The sequence below is a fragment of the Eurosta solidaginis genome, chromosome X (assembly GCF_040869045.1).
Source record: "Eurosta solidaginis isolate ZX-2024a chromosome X, ASM4086904v1, whole genome shotgun sequence".
In the NCBI taxonomy this organism is placed as follows: Eukaryota; Metazoa; Arthropoda; class Insecta; order Diptera; family Tephritidae; genus Eurosta; species Eurosta solidaginis.
The window spans coordinates 104,191,010-104,203,719 of record NC_090324.1 but is presented as its reverse complement, the minus strand read 5'-3'; the positions used below and the strand labels follow the sequence as shown (position 1 = coordinate 104,203,719).

The following is a 12,710-nucleotide window of genomic DNA, read 5'->3' as shown; positions in this document are numbered from 1 at the left end:
CTTAATTCTGTTGCCTTGTGCCTTGGGCCGATGGCATATGCGATCTGTGGCAGACCGTGGGTCTGCGTTAGGGTTATGGTGCCCTCGCTCGGGGTGAGCGAGTGAATTTTGGGATGGTTTTTTTGAAAAATGAAAAAATTGACTTTTGTGGCAGATGGGGGATCTGCGTGAGGGCTTTTCTGGTATCCTCGTTATGGGAGAACGAGTGAGTGGGGCCATTTTTTTTTTTTGAAAATTTAAAAATTGAATGGGCTGCAGAATGCCTTTGGTTTCGGTGGCAGATGCGGGTCTGCCTTAGGGTTGTTGGTTGGCCTCGTTCCGGGTGAACAAGAGCTGGGGTTGATTTTTCTGAACGGTGGGATGTGGAGGAACGGAAGGACTGTTAAGAGGAACTCGTGGTCCTCTCACAATCTATCTCCGAAGGAAGAAGGATCAGTTTGACCAAAGGTCGTCTGACTTGACCCTTCTCGGTTATGAGGTCGACTACACGTACTCGGTTATCTTCGCCGGGGTGTACGTTGACGACTCTACCTAACCTCCATTCGTTGGGAGATAAGTTGTCCTCTTTGAGGACGGCGAGATCTCCCACTTGTATGTTTTCTTTGGGATGCTTCCACTTCACTCGTTTTTGAAGTTCGGATAGATATTCCACCTTCCATCGCTTGCAGAAAGTATGATGGAGGGCTTTGAGTTTCTGCCACCGATTTATCATCGAGGCAGCACTCTCACTGGCATCTGGTTCTGGTGGAGCCAGCAGGTGGCTGCCGGTTATGAAATGTCCTGGGGTTAGTGGTTCCAGATCCGTTGGGTCGTTTGACCCTGGACTAAGAGGGCGCGAATTGAGGCACGCCTCAATGCGGCACAAAAGTGTTTGGAACTCCTCCATAGTATACTTATGGGGAGACGCGACCTTTTTGAAGTGGCTTTTGAAGCTCTTCACTCCCGCCTCCCACAAGCCGCCCATATGTGGCGCGCCGGCGGGAATAAAATGCCAATTTAATGATTGATGGCTATACCTCGAGACTGTTTTGTCTCGGCTTTCTGCCAGGAAGGCTTTGAATTCCGATCGTAGAGATCTGGAAGCTCCGACAAAGTTTGTACCATTGTCGGAGTAGATGTTCTTCGGACATCCTCTTCTCGCGATAAAACGCGAGAAGGCTGCGAGAAAGCATGGGGTGCTGAGGTCACTAGTGGCCTCTAAGTGAATGGCCTTAGTGGAGAAACAGACAAAAAGGCAGACGTAGCCTTTTGACATTCGACATCCTCTACCGCGGTAGCTTTTGATGTCGAAAGGCCCCGCAAAGTCTACCCCGGTATTGGTGAACGCGCGGGTAAAAGTAGTCCGTTCGCAGGGAAGGGTACCCATAAGTTGGGACTGTGCCTGCTTTCGATGAATAATGCAGGTTTTGCAATTGTGGATGACGGCTCTGATCATGGTCTTGACATTCGGTATCCAGTATTGGGTTCGGATGAGACGGAGCATGAGCTGGTTCTCGCCATGAAGGGAGTCATGATGAGCCATCATAACTGTAAGGCGAGACAGTCTACAATTGTACGGCAAGATGATCGGATGGCGCTCGTTGTATGACATGTCTTTTGACGCCCCTAGACGCCCCCTGTTCTAATAATGTCATCTTTGTCGATATATGGGTTGAGTGACAGTATTTCACTCTTTCGGTCGATCGGTTCCCTATTTTTCAATTTTAAATATTCTGTCCCGTAAAACTGTTTCTGGCAGACTCGTATTAATGCTTGAGTCGTTGCCTTAATCTCATCGGCTGAGATAAAACACGCTTTTTCGTGGAACGAGGATTTTGTTCTTGGGTGAGTTCTTTTATAAAACCTCCTAACATAGGATAGAACCTTTAAAGCCCTGGGCAAATTTGAGAATCGGTCGAGAATATCTACATGATCTACCCTTGTCGTGGCATATGTTTGTGCCCTCTTCTCCTCAACGGACGTTTTGTATTCGATCTCTTGTGCTGGCCAGTGAGAATTGTCTTCTTGCAGCCATGAAGGTCCCTGCCACCACAACGAATTGTTGACCAACTCTGATGCAAGTAGTCCTCTGCTTCCTAGATCCGCTGGATTAGATTCCGAGTCCACGTGAAGCCAGTCCTTGCTACCGACCATATCGATGATCTTAGTGATTCGGTGTGCGACGAAGGTTGACCAGGAACAGGGCGGCTTTCTTATCCATGCGAGTACGATGGTTGAATCCGTCCAGAGGTGAACTTTTACGGGTCCCAAATGAATATTTCGGAATATTGATTCCACCATTTCTGCGAGAAGCACGGCGCCGCAGAGTTCTAAACGTGGTAGCGAGATGGTTTTCACTGGAGCTACTCTGGTTTTTGCTAAGAGTAAGTGAATGAAAACCTGATTGTCTCTTTTTACGCGCATATATATCGCTGCAGCATATGCTTTCTCGGAAGCGTCACAGAAGCCGTGGATTTCTATTTCGCCTTCCGGGGAAAAATTTACCCACCGCGGTATCCGTATGTTATCTATTTCGCCATAGTGTTGGGTGAAGGTTTTCCACCGTTCTAATGTATTTGGTGAGACAGGCTCATCCCATCCGGTGCCTTCTAACCAAATATTCTGCATTAATATTTTTGCTACTATGACCATTGGTGCAAGCCAGCCTAAAGGGTCGAAAAGTTTGGCTATAGCGGATAGGATTGCGCGTTTGGTGATGTTCTCGCCCTTCTCTAAAACTCCTGCGGTGAAGTAAAACATGTCTGAATGCGCGTTCCATCGTATTCCGAGTGCCTTCACCGAGCTAGCCTCTTCAAACGCTAGGAAGTCCTCGCTGAGCAAATCCGTTTTGGGGATGTCCTGAAGGACTTCCTCACAATTGCATGTCCACTTGCGCAATGGAAAGCCAGCTGAGTGTAATGCTTCGCGAATCTCGTTCCTTGCTTTGATAGTTGACGCTATTGTATGCCCTCCAGATAAAACGTCGTCGACATACATACTTTCGCGTAATATACCCGATGCTATTGGGTGGGTATTTTCTACATCATTAGCCAATTGTAGAAGTGACCGTATCGCGAGGTAGGGGGCGCAGTTTACACCAAATGTGACAGTCTTTAGTTCGTAAAGACTGATGGGTTCGTTGGGGGATGTTCGATGGACAATTCTTTGAAATTTGGCGTGATTATCGGTCACCCAAATTTGCCTATACATCTTTTCTATGTCACTATTAAAGACAAAGCGATACAGTCGCCAACGTAAAATTAAAATAGGCAAGTCTGCTTGGAGTACTGGACCTGGGTGGAGTATGTTGTTTAGACTAATGCCATTTGCTGTCGGACTTGACGCGTTGAAGACGACGCGCACCTTGGTGGTGGTACTTTCCGCCTTTACAACGGCGTGGTGGGGCAGGAAATAATTATCCGAATCGTCGGATGGTACATTATTTTTAATTTTTCTCATATGTCCAAGCGTTTCGTATTCGGATAACACCCGAACATACTCTTTCCCTAACTCTTGGTTTTTCAGTAATCGCCCCTCATTTCTGAAGAATTGTGAACATGCGCGCTTTAGAGACGGTCCTAATGCCATCTTCTCAGGGTAATCCTGCCTGAATGGTAGCGAGACTGTATATCTTCCACTTTCATCACGTTTTGTTGTGTCCTTAAATAATTGTTCACAATACCTTTCTTCTTCATTAACCATTTTGTTTTTGGGAACATTTTCTACCTCCCAGAAAGCTTTTAATTGGTTGTCCAACGCAACCTCGTTGCAGAATGACATGATGCTCTTCGTTGGACTCGGTGCTTCGATGCGACCGGTTAGTATCCAACCGAACACTGTCTCTTGGGCCAGAAGTGTATTTAGTACATTCTTTTTCAGACCACTCAGTATAATTTGGGGATATATGTCTCCTCCAAGTATGAGGTCTACATCTTCGTTGATGTAGAACCTCTTGTCTGCCAAAACCAAGTCTGGGAATGCCTGCATAGTCATGACGTTGATATGGCAGGATGGAAGATTCCCAGTGAGTTTGGCTAGGACTAGAACGGGTGTAGTCAGGCTGAAGCAGGCATCCACTGGTGAACGTAATTCAATTTTGGATGCTTCTTTCACCTGAGCTGACACCGAATTTGTGATGCCTGAAACTTGGGCATGCATTTTTCTCGCTGGCAAATTGATTCTGCGTTTCAGTCTTTCAGTTATAAAGGAACATTCAGACCCTGAATCAATTAATGCCCGTGCGGAGAAGTCGGTACCATTATGGCGAATGTGTACGCGAGCAGTTCCTAATAGCACGCCTGTGCTGGAATTGGCATGACAGGATTTTACATTCTGGTTCGCAGATTGTCGCGCCTGTGCCGAAGTTGTTGGGCTATTATCCGCATCTTTGAAAGGATTGCGTACAGCCGTGTGCTGAGATGTATCCGCATGCAGGAGCGTGTGGTGACGAGAGTGGCATTTGGAACAGTTGCAGGAACTGGTGCACTTCATCACGGTATGTCCTGGGGATAAGCAATTCAGGCAGCCACTTGTGGATTTTATAAATTTAATCCTTTCTACTGGGGTTAAGTCGCAGAAGCGTGAACAGTTGCGTAATCTGTGTTCAGGGGATTTACACATTTTACAAATTGATTTTATTGTTTGCTTGGATACTTTCGTTTGAAAAGCACCAAGTCTTTTCGTAGGGGTTTCCGTTGATTGTCGCGACGCGTTTGGTTTTTGCACTTTCGAAGTGGTATGCCCTGTAAAACCAGACACTGTTTCAAGTGTCTGAAACCGATTAGACAGGAATTTATCCATATCCTCCCACTTGGATATGTCCATTTTATGGTCTATACTTTGCTCCCAAAGAGCTAGCGTGCTCTCTGGTAACTTGGTTGAGCATAGATAGGTCAGGATTGCATCCCAATTGGAAGTGTCAATTTTGTGGCATTTGAGGGACGAAATACAATTATTTATATCATTTTGCAGCTTTTTTATTGAACTGCCACACTCACTTTCTACCTTTTTTAAGTTAAATAAAATTTGTAGTTGTGTGTTAACTAAGATACGTTTGTTTTCGTATCTTTCACACAAGTTTTTCCAGGCCATCTCGAAACCTTCATTTGTGAGGGGGCATTTTTTAACGATATCTTTTGCTTCGCCCTGCGTTTTGTTGTTGAGATGGAATAACTTTTCCACCCCTTTCAAGCTGGAATTGTTTATATAAATTGCCGTGAAAAGGTCGCGAAAAGTTGGCCAAGACAGATAATCTCCTTTAAAAACTTCCGTATCGCAAGCAGGGAGGCGAATTTTATGCCCATGAGGTTCTTGCTCAGGGTTGACGTTCTTTTCATCCTTCTTGTATTTTTCTGCCTCAGCAGATATAGACGCTGAACATCGCACGTAGATTGCGTATGCTGCCTTTTGCTTCTTTCTGATCGCCATAACGTCATCCGCTGACACCTCATCAGATCCCAATAGCGAATCAAACGCAGACTTTACCTTCTTCCACAAGAGCCGCAACTCTTCCTGCTGTATTGCAAGGGTGTGTTTGCTATGGTCGCTCTCCGGAATAAGGCTGTAATCTTTATCAAACTCTGCGATTGATTCTGCTAAACGGATGTAGGTTTCCATTGTTTTATTTACGTTTATTAACGAGAAAATTGCCGATTATAGAAATGGAACGCTTTAGAGTAAAAATACCTGCCCAGCCGTAAATAAACACTACTGAAATTCGAAGTTTATTATTTATTTTGTTTATTGCAGAATTTGTCAGAGTAGCGACAACGAAAAGGGTTTACTTTATGGACTTTTTGTCACAGCAGCGACAACCGCAAAAGGTTTAATTTACAGACTTTTTGTCTCAGCGGCAACAACAAAAAAAGGGGGACCACTCGCCACCTCCACAGATAATGGGTGTATTTTTGAAAAAGTGAAAAAATGCGTGCGATATTGCAAAACAAGCGCAAAAAAAAGTGTAAATAGTGTTTAAAAAGTGAAGTGAGCACCGGATTAATTAATTAAATTGAACTCAATTTCGTGTTTGTGATGTGCAAAAAAACAACAACACAAAACTATTTAGTATGGTGCGGAAATGAGGTTAGGTAACCCTCTTCCTTGTGTTGTGTCTGGAAAACCTTACCACTGGTGGGGGGATAGACCAGATAATCACAAGGATCGAAATAAATTAATAAACCAAGTGATTTAATTTTTGAAATTGGAAAGAAAAATGGTGCTCACTAAATAACTTCACTTTTTCACTTCTTTTTTTGATTTTAATTTTTCGCGCACTACACGGGTTTTTCTCTTTATTTTGCAAAAAAACAACACTCAAAAAAAAAAGTGGCAAGAAATATAACACTTACTTCTTATTGGTTTTTGTGCTGGAAAAGTTGATTGTGCTGTGCTGTGGTTGGCAAATATGCTGTGGCTCTGGTCACCTATGTACAATGTAAAACCTCCAACTTTTTCTTGTCGATTTTTGGCTGCTGTGATCTGCTGTGGCAAATAAATTTTTAGTAGGCAAAATTGTGCTGCGTTGTGGACTGTAACTTTAGGCTTTTAGTTCTTTTTTCGGTGCGTAAGGACCAATGTTCGGCCTGGGTGCGTCTGGAACCGGCAGTGGGTAGGCGCACACGGGTCGATCTTGGAGTGGATGGTTCGCTCAAAAGAAATAAATAAAAACACAAGAGAAATTCCTCGCTATAAAATAATACTTTAATTTAGAGTGATGGGAATATATACAGTGTTGATACAATATTACCTTGGCGCTTTAAGTGACGATGGTGATCCTTGCGATGTGTGCTGGTTGGCGGTCGATCGAAAAAGAGACCGGTTGTGCCGTTGAGGACAACCGCTAAGCCGCGAAAAGGTCCTCTGGTATTAAGGAGGGGAAAAAAGCCACACACACAACAGCCCCCACATATACGTGCATGGGTGCTGACAACCTGCACACACACATGCATGCGTATGAAACGCATGCATGTGCATGCATGCACACAAATGCGGCGTGAGTGTGGGTGGCTGGAAATCTTATTAAAACGTTAGGGAGGGGCGCCGTCAATCAAGTAAAAGTTAGGCCTTGGGCCTAAACAAATTCAATAATGTTTTTTTTTTTTTTTTTTTGTTAGAAGATGGCTAAAAAAAAAAGGAAAGAAATACCAAAACTAGAAGTTCATGAAATTAAGTTCAGCTTTCGATTTCGAAGGGAAAGATGAACAACGATATCAAAAAAAAATTAAATTTACGGGGCTTAAACCTAAACTCAAAACTCGAGTAGACAACTTTTCAACCGTTTATATCGAATAAAAAAGTAATAATAAAACAATAAAAAAAATAATAAAAATGAAATTCGCCAAGTCCAATCTCAATCCAAATTTCCACAATAGGATTTACGAAATTTACCTCTATTTCAACTTTCCAAGTAAAAATAAAGATCGAAATTCTCCAATATTCAAATTAACTTAATTACTAGTATTGAATATTGAGGAAAAATTCCACTAAATTAAGTTTTAATTCAATGAAAGGACGCTCAAAAAAAAATTATGATTTAATGATAATGAGAAAAAAATCAATAATTAATTATATTTGTTTTAATTACAATATGATCAAGATCGAGACAAATTCTCCCGTTTAACCCAACCGAAAATATACAGAGATTTAGTTATATATGTATATTTTTGTGTATAAGTATATATATTTAATATAAGAGCATGTATACATAGATATGTAGATATAATAAATAGTGGTTTCAAATCTGGTAAATTTATGAAGATAAAAAAACTTAAACCTCAGTAAACTATTCTTTCCTCAAACTAACAAAATTATTACTTTATATATGTGTGTATATTGGTTTGCTTTGGTGTATATAGGGTGTTGTACTTGTAGAGGTCATTGTAGGGGTTTTCAGTCCGTGCGTCCTCTGTCCGACGTTGTGTCATCTAGCTAAATCACTGATTTATTAATTTTAAAGTGTACACTTCAGGATTCAGTATCTGATACCGGGACCTGGATGTACCACCTTAATGCCCACCCTTTGGAAAATTGCCCCCGTGCAAACGCGTGTTGCAAGCCTCACACACGGCTGTTGCTGGAACAACCATGTGGTAGCTTCAGCATCCGTATTTGCTAATCAGAAAAAAACAAAGTTTGTATTGAATAGTATTCGAATTTATTATTGTACCCCTACCACCCCTAAGTGCCACTTATGCAAACTTTGAAGACTGCGCAAGGAACCCTAAAGGTGCAGGGATACGACCCCCTCAATTTATCATGGTAGCACATATCACTCGCGACTGGTCGCCCGCGAAGTTGCAACCATGAAACCTACTTACCCTAACCTGTCCGACTAGTGGTAATAGATAAGATGTAGTAGTGAATTAAGAGGACTGAAAAGACATAGCTAGAAGTAGAGGTGAATGAGAAAAAAACCATTCGGGCTATTGCGTTGGGTGCCATTGTTACGTATTTGATTTTTTTGGGGTAAGGCGAAGGTGGCGTGTGGCATGGTTGCTGGCCCCTGCTAGCTCGTCGAATGGGGTGGGCTTCTGCTCACCAGCCTTACCAACAACTACGACAACAAAATTATGAGAGTCATGCCGGATAAAATTTATTAAGGAGAGACAAGTCCAAGAGGTAGAAGCAGAGGAAGAAGCAGAAGAAGAAGCGTTAAAGAAAGGAAGCCCGTCCAAAGTCAGGGGGAGTCTACCCACCCTCTTCAGCGTATTGTACGCGAAGCCATGGGCGCTGTGCTGACTCCTCTTGTTTTACAGCGCCCCCAAAACCTGACCCAAGTCCGTCCGTCTGAAGGTCCCTCAAGTCATGTCGACAATTGCCAGGTCGTCACCCCTGCGTCCCCTCCATTCCCCAGGTGCAACACCCTCACCAAAGGCCTACGAAAACTTAGCCTTCCATCTTTTCAAATGCAAAACTTTTCAGACACGGAACTTCATCTTTCTTATATGTACAATTTTTATTTATTTATTCCAATTATTGGTATTAGCGCTACCCTATTTTCACAAAAATTCAACTGTGGTTCTAATCTAACATATAAATAATTCAATTCCAAATTTGATTCTAACCTAGCATTTAATTCAATTTTCTTAAGCTTAACCGTACAACTAACTATTTCCTATCTTTATTAAATTCAATTTCTTATACAAAATAAAAAAGAAAGGTAATTCAAACGCAGAAAAAACTTACAGGCAAAAAAAAAAGAAAAAGCTGAACACCCTAATATGTGCGATCCTTTTTCCTTTCTTGTTTCCCCCTTTTTTTCTAGACTCTTACCCAAGATACGTCTTTTTAAGATAAATCGCCCACATTGATATGTATCTTGTCGGACAATTAAGAATTCATTTGAAATTCTTCCCACCTCTAATCCCTGACCTAGGTTCGTATGTTCTTAATGTGTATATATGTAGATGCCAAGGTGCATAGGTACATAAAAAAAATGGAACACACAATATCACACACCTGATCACTTCAGAGTTGTTGGTACCAGCAAGCCGCAGGGAATCTGTGGAGGAGAACCAAACAAAATCGTACCCATACCTACATACTTTGCCCAAGCAGGGTTCAGTGGGATTCAGAGTTGAATGCCGGTCTCATTCACTCGTGATAGCGGGCAACGAGTGAATCATCTACGGCAATTAGCGATAAATACGAAAGAAAATAAAAATAGCAAAAACAAAAAAAAAGCGGGAAACTACTTCTGACGGCCGTAAATCAGATAAGCGAACCAATTATTATTTTATTTTATTTTTTTTTCGCACGCTGCTGCTAACAGCTAAAGAAATTGCCAATTAACCGATGTAAATGAATAAAAAGTAAACGCGAAGGAAAATTAATAAGGTAATAAAATTTGGAGACCAAAAGTAGTGCACCAGGTGCTTAACCGCAAAAACGTAAGCAAACAAAAAAAATTATAAAGAAGATAGATGCGATTCTGAATGTGGTTTTTCATGTGAGTGGTCAACCAAAAAAAACCAGGTGATGTGGAAATGAATTTCGAAACCCAGAAATTGTGCAATTGGAACCAAAAAAAAAGGAAAAGTCAAAGTTTTATTATTTTTTTTTTTTTTTTGTGACTCCAGTGGCGGTCAGCGTTGGCCCGCCGCTAAATTGCCGGTTGCGCTGTCAGCGATCCGTCGCTGCTCTGCCGGTGATGTTGACGTTGGCGAAAGCAGGATTTGCTTAATACGACGTTGCCGTCATCGCCGCCGCTCCTGCTGCTCTGCCTCTTTTGGGCACTGACGCTGTCGCTGGCGCTAATAATATTTTTATAATTTTGACTTGTCTCGGTGCTCTGGAGCGGTGACCCAATCCCGGTGCGTATCTCTCTCCCTCTCTGGTTTTATTTTAACAGAGCTCCCGTCGCTATGTGTTAGCGGTCGTTGCCCCTTGAGGTGTATGCTGGTATGTATAGCCAAATTTGGTGTTCTTTAAGGTTTAGGCCTTTTATCTGCGTCCTGCCACTAATTATCTGTAGCAGGACTTACAGCGGCTTCCTTCCAGTTGTCTGGGCTTTTCGGTGCATAAACTGCCCACAACAGTTAAGGAAACTTTTATTATATTTTTTCTTTTGTTTCAAAAATAGCGCGCACTTTTTTAATTTAAATTTAGGCGAGACTTAAGTTCACGACCGCACACTTCAACTACTATTTCTGCTGTGAATTTTGGATTCTAGTTATATAATGATCGAACCCTGAGTTCGTATCCAAACGGCATTTCCCTACAATTGTCTTACGAATTTACACGCACACAGATGCATCTGGCCTCGTTTGCGTCCACACACACAGTCACACCGTGAGTACATGTAGATACCCTTTCACTAATGCTGCGCAACACGAGCGCATACCCGGTTGCGATACATTTTCAAAAAAAAAAAGCTGTTGCCGGCGTACTTGCAGCATAAAGGCTGTCGTAACACTGTGGGATCTGCTTATTTCCGGATCAGCACAGTATACCGCAGAGCCTACTACTTCCACTACTTTGGAACAATCTGTGTACACACGTATCGCCTCGTCCGCCATTCGCACAACCTTGCGCCAACCGTCCACCTCTATTTTGGCCTTAAGTTCTCCCTCGAAGCGCAGATAGGGAATCAGTTAGTCTGTTCGTCTTGTGATTGATGACGCTATATTACTATGGCCATATGGTCGGCGCTCAAGCTGCCCCGAGGCACCGAGCCTGGTTGCGGTTGTTAATGCTATGTTTTTGCTACCTGGTCTACAGGTGGAATGTGCAGAATGGCATGCAGTGCAGTCGTCGGGGTTTTTTGAGGGCTCCTGTAATGCTAAGCACCGATAGTCTGCATACCCCCTCTAATTTTTTGAGGAATGTTGTTTTTTGTGTGGCTTTCCGCCAAACAAGAACTCCATAGTATAGAATAGGGCTTCGAATCGCTGTAAAAACCCAATGAGAAAGAGATTAGATTAGATTATTTATTTATTACGGCCAGAAGTCTAATTCGTAAATTATAAAATATTACAGTTTTTATCTTATAGCTAAGGTTTTACAATATTCATATAATTTTGTTTTAAATATTGTTATTTGGTTGCAACTTTTTATATCCATAGGCAGATCATTGTAACTTTTCAGACCCTTGTAGAAAATGTTCTGTTGATCAATTTCAGTTTTAAAAAACGGCAATTTGAAATTATGTTTTCCCCTCGTATTTATGTTGTGAGTTTGCTCAACTAATGCTATATTTTTATTTAAATACTTAGGTACATTTCCATGTTTGATATTAAATATGAATTTCATGAAGTGGAAAAAATCTTTTGTTTCACACTTAACCAGTCTAAAGTCTTCAACATGTCAGCCGTTCGCGTATCTCTAGGTTTCTGAAGAATAAATCTCATGCATCTATTTTGAAGCTTTTGGAGCTTGTCTTCTTCTTTATCCGATATTATTAATAGAATGGACGGGCAGTACACGAAGTGCGGTTCTATAACTGATTTATATAAGATTATTTTGTACATTTTTTGAATGAATTTAGTTGTTCTCTGCATCACTCCCATTTTATTAGCAACTTTTTAATTGTATAATTTATATGATCTTCAAATTTGAGTTTGTTATTAATTATTATTCCTAAGTATTTTATACTGTTAACTCTTTGTATGATTTCATCATTTATTTTTAGCTCGGCTATATCATCCTCATTGATATTCCTCCTTGTTATTATCATGTATTTAGTTTTATTTTTTATGTTTAATTTCAGTCTATTACCACACAACCATTTATACAAGTTAATTAGTTCATGTTGCATTTTGGCAAGTGCAGTATTAATATTATTTTCACTTATCATAATTAATGCATCATCCGCAAGAAGTCTAATTTCACAACCTTCGATAGCATTGACTATGTCATTTATGTATATAAGAAATAATATAGGTGCCAATACTGAGCCTTGAGGTAACCATATGGGTACCTCTAATTCATCCGACGTCACAGCATTTATAACTGTTTTCTGCTTTCTGTGCTTCAAATAGTTGCGGAACCATTTAAGATCAGTATCAGTTATGCCAATCCGCTGCATTTTTTTTATTAATATCTCTCTATCCACCGTTTCAAAAGCTCTTTTGAGGTCAAGGAAAACTGAAACCATTACCTTTTTGTTGTTTAGCTCTTCTTTCCAATCAGATATCACCAAGTTCAGCGCGGTCTCACAGGAATGTTTTTTCCTAAATCCTGACTGTTGGTAGACTAGTATATTATTTACTTCAAGAGGATTCACCAACTGATTC

General features: G+C 41.3%; 1 protein-coding gene across 10 annotated transcripts in view; it reads left to right on the top strand.

Annotated features, from left to right (window-relative positions):
- CaMKII (Calcium/calmodulin-dependent protein kinase II) overlaps positions 1–12,710 on the top strand; it is a 3,892,153-nt gene that overhangs the window by 2,786,166 nt on the left and 1,093,277 nt on the right. The window lies entirely within an intron of this gene.